Here is a 6,658-nt window from a genome sequence, read left to right as displayed (position 1 = left end):
TCAGAAACCTGTTGTGCAAGAGTTGACACAGGGCCTGTGGCGGCTGCCTGTGTACGTTCTGATGCATGGGGAACTTTCCTTCCGTGCTCTCCCCACCCTTTCTGTGGACTGTCTACAGCTAAATGTGTATGTCTGGAGGTTAATGCTGGATTGTGCTGCTGGCCCTGGCCCTGTCTGCCTCAGCTAGTACAGTGTAGACAGCCACGGTTGTTTGCAACTGTCTGTCCTCCCCTTAGGGATTCCAGTCAGCCGATTCCAGACAGCTCGGATAAACAAAGGGCAGAGGGAACTGGCACAGAGGCTGGAAATTGCTAGCTTGGTGCCAGTGGCCAGGTCTGCCATAGGTCAGTGCCCCGGGAGTGCCAGTGCAGATATAGGAGAACACGCTGGGAAGGCCAGGTATCCCCAAACTCATATTCGACAAACAAGTGTACCCTGGAGTGGAAGGAGTGACCTCACAGAGAGGCAGAGGGCCTCTAGGGGAGGCGGGTGGGCAAGAACACTTACACAGCAGTGGGGAGAAAGCCCTGGTCTCTGTCCCTCTCCTTACATGTCGGGGGTTTGTCAGATTCTTGGGTTGATTTTCTCTGAGAGATGACCTTGAGATGAAGACGTGGGTGTTGGTAATTTCTCGGTGAAGTAATCCCTGGAACCACAAATGAGAAAGTGGCGACAATGATTCAGAGAAGAAAACCCATGAAAGGGTGCGTTGTTTCGTGAGCTAACCTGTGCAGGCCGCCAAGGTTTAATCCCAGGGGAGACTCCCCAGAGACGCCACACAGCGGGGTCACGCCTCTGAACTGCGACCCGAGAGGGTCTGGAGGCGGCGGCGTTCACCAGCAATGCATGCCTGTTCACTGGGGTTGGTCCCAAGAGTGTCAGCGACCTCCCGGCACGTCCTGTGGGTTACACCCCTGTGCAGAGAGCGAGCTCCCACGGCAAGGAATGAACCCACAAACAGAGGGGAAAAGAAATGCAGGTGCTCAGGTGAGAAGTTCTCAGCCTTCTGGAAGCAGCTACTATAGCCCCAGGTGACTAAGGGTGGATTTCAGGTGTGGAGCGGGGCACCACAGTGGGCTACAGTCAGCAGAAGGAAACTCACAGATCTGCCTCTGGAGAGAGACCAGTGAGAGGCCCCAGGGAGGCTGAGTCTCCTTGGTCTGAAGTAGGAGGCCGAGGTGATCAGAGACTGTACTCAGACATGGCTCTGCTTTCTCTGTGCCACACTATTTTGTTAAAGACAAACCTCGATGTCCACGTCTGTGACATGAAGCCTTTAAGACCCGCTCAGTCACCTTCACGGAACTTGTAAAAGGACTAATAAGAAAATGCTGTGTAGATATCCACATAAAACTTATAAACAGTCTTCACTGAGAGATTTATTTAAATACTATTATCAGATACTGGCCTACCACATGTCAGGCTCTGTGCTCACTCAGGGCAGGATAGTCAAGAAAGTCAAAAAGCCCTTGTTCTCACTGAGCTTGTAGCATCTGGGGACGGGGGTGCAGACACGCATTCACACAGGCACATGCCACACACACATGCAATCTTCACAGTGTGGCAGGCTGGACGAGGGAGGGACATGAAGAGGATCACGTGGTCCAGGATAGGAGGCTCCAGAAAAACTCCCAGAGAGAATGATGTCTACACTGAGTTCCGAAGGAGCTCATGTTTAAGAAAAGAAATTGTGGAAAACACACACAGCGCACTTCATAAACTGACCCTGGTGGTCACTGCTAAGGGTACAGCTCAGTGGCATTCAGTACATTCGCATGGTTGCTCTGTGCCATCGCTATCCACCCACAGAACTATTCATTTAGCAAACCAGAAACCCTGAGCCCTTAACCAATAGCTGGCCGTCTGTCCTTCTCTGTCCTCTGGCCGCCGCCACCCTGCTCTCGGCTGGAGGCTGTCACTGCCTGAGCTCCCCCTGTACGGGAAACAAGGCCGTATTGTTCTTTATGACTGGTTTATTTCTCCGAGCGTGAAGTCCTCCCATTTCATCCATGTTGTAGTATGTGTCTGAATTTCCTCTTTCTAAGGCTAATATCCCATCGTATGTGAATACTACACTTTTTAATCCACTCACCTGCCCGTGGACACTGGGTTGTTTTTCTCTCTTGTCCTCGAGGCGAGCAGTACTGTGAGGGACGAAGCTGCCATGAACACGGTGCTCAAACGCCCCTTCAAGTCCTCGTTCTCAGTCTGAAGCTCCTCAGCTGTTGCCGTAGGTTATGTCTGACAAGCTTCGCATATGCCCACCTTCCCTTTTTTATTAGATGGCGTGGAGAACACTGCAGTAGACGCAGTCCTTTGCCCCGAGGTATCTGTCACAGGGTCTGCTGAGGCGGATTCCTAGCAGGCAGTGTGGAGTGACGGAGAGAGGGTCGGCTCTGCGACTGACCTTGGGTTGCAGTCCGAACTCTTCCATCTATTCGTAGTGTAAGGTTAAGAAAATCATTTCACTTCTTTACGGCCCAGCTAACTCTTCTGTAAAATAGGAGAATAGAACTGTTCTTTTCTTTTTTTAAATTTTTTTTGAGAACTTTTTGCTATAGGGCGTGTGCGCTCGCTGGAAACAGAGAGAGAGACAGAAAATGAGAAAGCTCCCCCTGGGGGGATGGCCACACCACAATCCCTTCTCCTCCATTCTCCTCTCAGGATCTTGGGCACACACATACACGCACCTGGCATGAGTTTAAGCCATCAAGTCCAGGACTTGAATCGCGGTCGACTACATGGGAGTCCAACTACATAGCCTTTACGCTAACTGCTAGTCCCAAGAATAGAACTGTTCTTGCAAATAACTATACACATTAGTGATTATAGCATGTGGATACTGGGTCGTCCTAAGTATTTTAGGAATTCAGCACATAAAAACTGATCTTCAAAAAGTAGTGGTTGTGATTATGGGCCAGCAGGTAGTGTGGTGGTTAAGGTGCTGGACCCTATATGGCCGACTCTGAGGTTCGAGCCCTGGACCTGGTGGCTTGAGAAGCACACTGAGCATGTATACATGCATGCCGAAAATCTGGAGAGGAGAGTAAAGGAGAAGGGATTATGGTGTGGCTATTCCTCCTGGGGGGTGATTTCTCACTTTCCTTCTCTGTCCCCCTCTGCCTCTCTCCCACAAGCTCACATGCTCTGTGGCAAAAATATATATATATATATATATATATATATATATTTTAAAGTGACTATTACTCTTAGAGGCAATTACTATGTTCTTTTGAAGTTATAAGCATATGATCTGAAAGAGAATAAGTGGAGCTGTTTGCTGAAAGACCCCAGACCTGCGCTGACTGAAGGCATCATGTCCCCTGCGTCCCCCTGACTGCAAGGAAAGAACACACTCCCAGCGGCCACTGTCACCCCCATAGTGCTGCCATTCCAGCCCAGGTCTGGGAAGATCAGGACCCCCGTGCCTTCCCACATAGGTCATCAAAGTGACTCACTGACTTTGGACACAGAACTGGAGCAAAGAAGAAGGGTTACAAAAGGCTTCTGTTCAGTTCAAGTTTTCCTCAGCCAAGACACATCCCCTCCCCCTCATGAGAGTTAGATTAGATCTGTTTTCTAACTCCACAAACTCCATCTTATATTCTAATCAACATTTTCCCATGCGCTTCTGTAAGCAGCCTCAAGTCTTCTGATGAAAAGAGGCAAAACACAAACATCAGTGCTTTCCACCCTGCTTGGAGGGCAGACATGTTGTTTCATTGGAGCTGGGTGTCCTGCACAGCCACTATTACTGCATTCCGGAGAGTGATGGCATTTTTGAAAGGTTAGCACACCTTAGTCTCTAAGGCAAAGAGTAAGTGGAGGAGGGACATTGCTCCACTTAGAAGAACAACTTGGTAAGGCAGAAACATTTGACTACTTTATCACTCAGACTACAACATGAAAAAAGAAACAAAAATCACAGTCCCCACGTCTGAAGTGAGTCAACCAGAAACTGTAACAGGTCATTACTGTGTTTAGTCCCAGGTATATTTTCTTCAAAGTCTCTGGAGCAAACAGTATCCAAAACAAACATCAAGGGGCCCTGCCTACAGAGGTGCTCGTCCACCACACACGTCCTTCAGAAGGAGCTCATCAGTGACTCAGCCTGGCAGCTCCTCACACCCAGGGCCTTTTGCTTCAGGAAGGGAAGGGCCAATTTAATGAAATTATTTCAGAGAAGCCTGGTCATTTTTATTCCCAGACTTCAGAGCAGGCACTTAGAAAGAGAAAATAAACATCAGGTGTCTTCCTCAGTAGTCTTCAGCAGACAAATGCCCATCCATCAAGGTTCCCTTGTTTGGACACAGAACGTGTTGCTTTCAGAGGTGAAGCTGCAGGAGATGTGATTTCAGACCCCAAGGACAGGAAGGGGAAGGAAGGGAAAGGGTATTAAACGGTCCTTCCTTTCCCCATAATTCTGGACAGGATTCCTTTCAGCACAGAAGTGGCAAGGCCTGTGATAAAAGGCTTATTGTTTCTCCTGCGTTAGACATTTTTATTTTCCTATTATGTGAATGTATCATGTGGTGTGAGACTACTGGACTAAGACCTGCAGCATGGCCTAAGGTCAAGAGTCATGACTTGGGCCAGCCCCATTGCCCAATGGTTAAGTGAGCTGGACTCTTCTGGCTGACCATGGTTTAAATCCCAGCCCCAGTGGCTTGAAAAGTTTGCTAGGAGTGTGTGTGGGGTGCTCCAAATCCTGAAGGATGGAAGAGATGGAGAAGAAAAGATTGTGGTGTGACCATGCACCATTGAGGGGTGCTTTCTCTCTCTGCTGAGCCCACTTGCCCTCTGGTGATTAAAAAGAAAAAAAATGATAAATATTTGGATTAAATTACTTTGGATTCAAATCCCAATCCTACTATGGAATCTGCTGAAGGTAAGTACATGATATTCTTTTCTTTTTCTTTTTTTTTTGGAGAGGTTTTTGCTATAGGGCATGTGTGCTTTCGAGAAAGACAGAGAGAGAGAGACAGAGAGACAGAAAGCGAGAAACCACCCCTCCCCCAAGGGAGATGGCCACGCCACAATCCCTTCTCCTCCATTCTCCTCTTGGGAGCTTGGGCACACATGCACATACGCCTGGCGTGAGTTTAAGCCACTGGATCCAGGATTCGAGCCATGGTCAACTACATGAGAGTCCGGTGACATAGCCACTATACCAACTGCTGGTCCCGGTACATGATATTATTTTACCTGCTTTTTACCTATTAACATTGAAAGCAGCAATACTTTGCCTAGTTGAAATAACTGAACGAAATAAAATAAATGACTGAAATTATGTGTAAAATGACTAACATACATTAGGTGCCCAATACATGCAAACGTTATTATTATAATTATTATTATCAACAGTTCGTAGTATCGACAGCGTGGCCCACACAGCTTGCTGATCTGAAGTAGCTCAGTATCATCTTACCCTGAAGAGATTTTTCTCTCTTTTGTGGTGTGATTTATACTTCGTCAGCTGCAGAGTCTCAGAATCAGGAAATTGTTCAACAGGCTCCTCTAGGGCTGTCTGCAGGATAAAATATGACACGAGAACTACAAGAATAAAAATGATTTCTGGTTTAACACATCCCAGCCCATTGCGAAGGGTCAGGTTGGCAGGCTGGAAAGTAAGCACGGTAGAAGGAACGTGCTTCCCCAGGAACACGGTTTATGGAGGCCGCTTGGCTTTGAAGTCCGCCATCTTTATGCTCTTACTCGCTTTGACATTCACTTGGCACAAGACTGTGTGAAGTACCTAATATATGACAGGCCCTGCATATACCATGAGGAACAAAGTTCCCTTACCTTGCTGAATGAGGCTGGCATTTTAGAAATAAAACATCCTGTAAACATCCACTGCACCAAGTGCAATGAAAAAGGTTACAGGGTGCAGTGAGAAAAAATAACAGGGAGGTGTGTTCCAGCCTGGCAGGTCGGAGCCGGCACCTCTGAGGAAGTTCTAGTAAAGCTGAGTTTAGAGGCAGAGGTGAGAGGTAGCAGGTCAAGAAAAGGGAGGCTGGCAGTCAGACACGTGAAGCCACCTGCTGAGGACTAGAAGAAGGAAAAGACTTACAGTGTGACCTGGGCACAGCAGTGTCCCACTAAAGAGCCTGAGCCCGAGTGGCTGAACGTGGGGAAGCCAAGAGAAGGCAGTAAGTCAGGGCCATTTAGGTCACCTAACAGAATAAGAGTAAGAACACTTGTATGATTTGATTTAGACTAAAAATAGCATTCCAGCTGCTAATGGGTGGGAAGGGGATACCAGTTAACCTCAGTTAAAATGGCTAGAATCGAAAAAAAAGAATAGCAAGTACTGGCGAGGCTGTGGTGAAAAGAGAATTCTTACCTTTTTGGTGGTATATAAATTAGTGCAACCTCTATGGGAAACAGTATGGAGGTTCCTCAAAAACCTGAAAATGGGGGAACTGCAGTTAGCGTAATGGCTATGTCGCTGGACTCCCACGTAGTCGACCACGGTTCGCGTCCTGGACCTGGTGGCATAAAACTCACGCCGAGCGCGTGTGCGTACGTGCCCAAGATCCTGAGAGGAGAATGGAGGAGAAGGGATTGCTGCGTGACCATCCCCCCTGGGGGGTGATTTCTCGCTTTCTGTCTCTATGTCTCTCTCTGTCTGTCTGGTGAGTGCACACGCCCTATA

Source organism: Tupaia chinensis, unplaced genomic scaffold (assembly GCF_000334495.1).
Source record: "Tupaia chinensis unplaced genomic scaffold, TupChi_1.0 Scaffold000061_1, whole genome shotgun sequence".
Classification (NCBI taxonomy): Eukaryota; Metazoa; Chordata; class Mammalia; order Scandentia; family Tupaiidae; genus Tupaia; species Tupaia belangeri.
The sequence above is the reverse complement of the archived record's forward strand: the minus strand, read 5'-3'. Positions refer to the sequence as shown.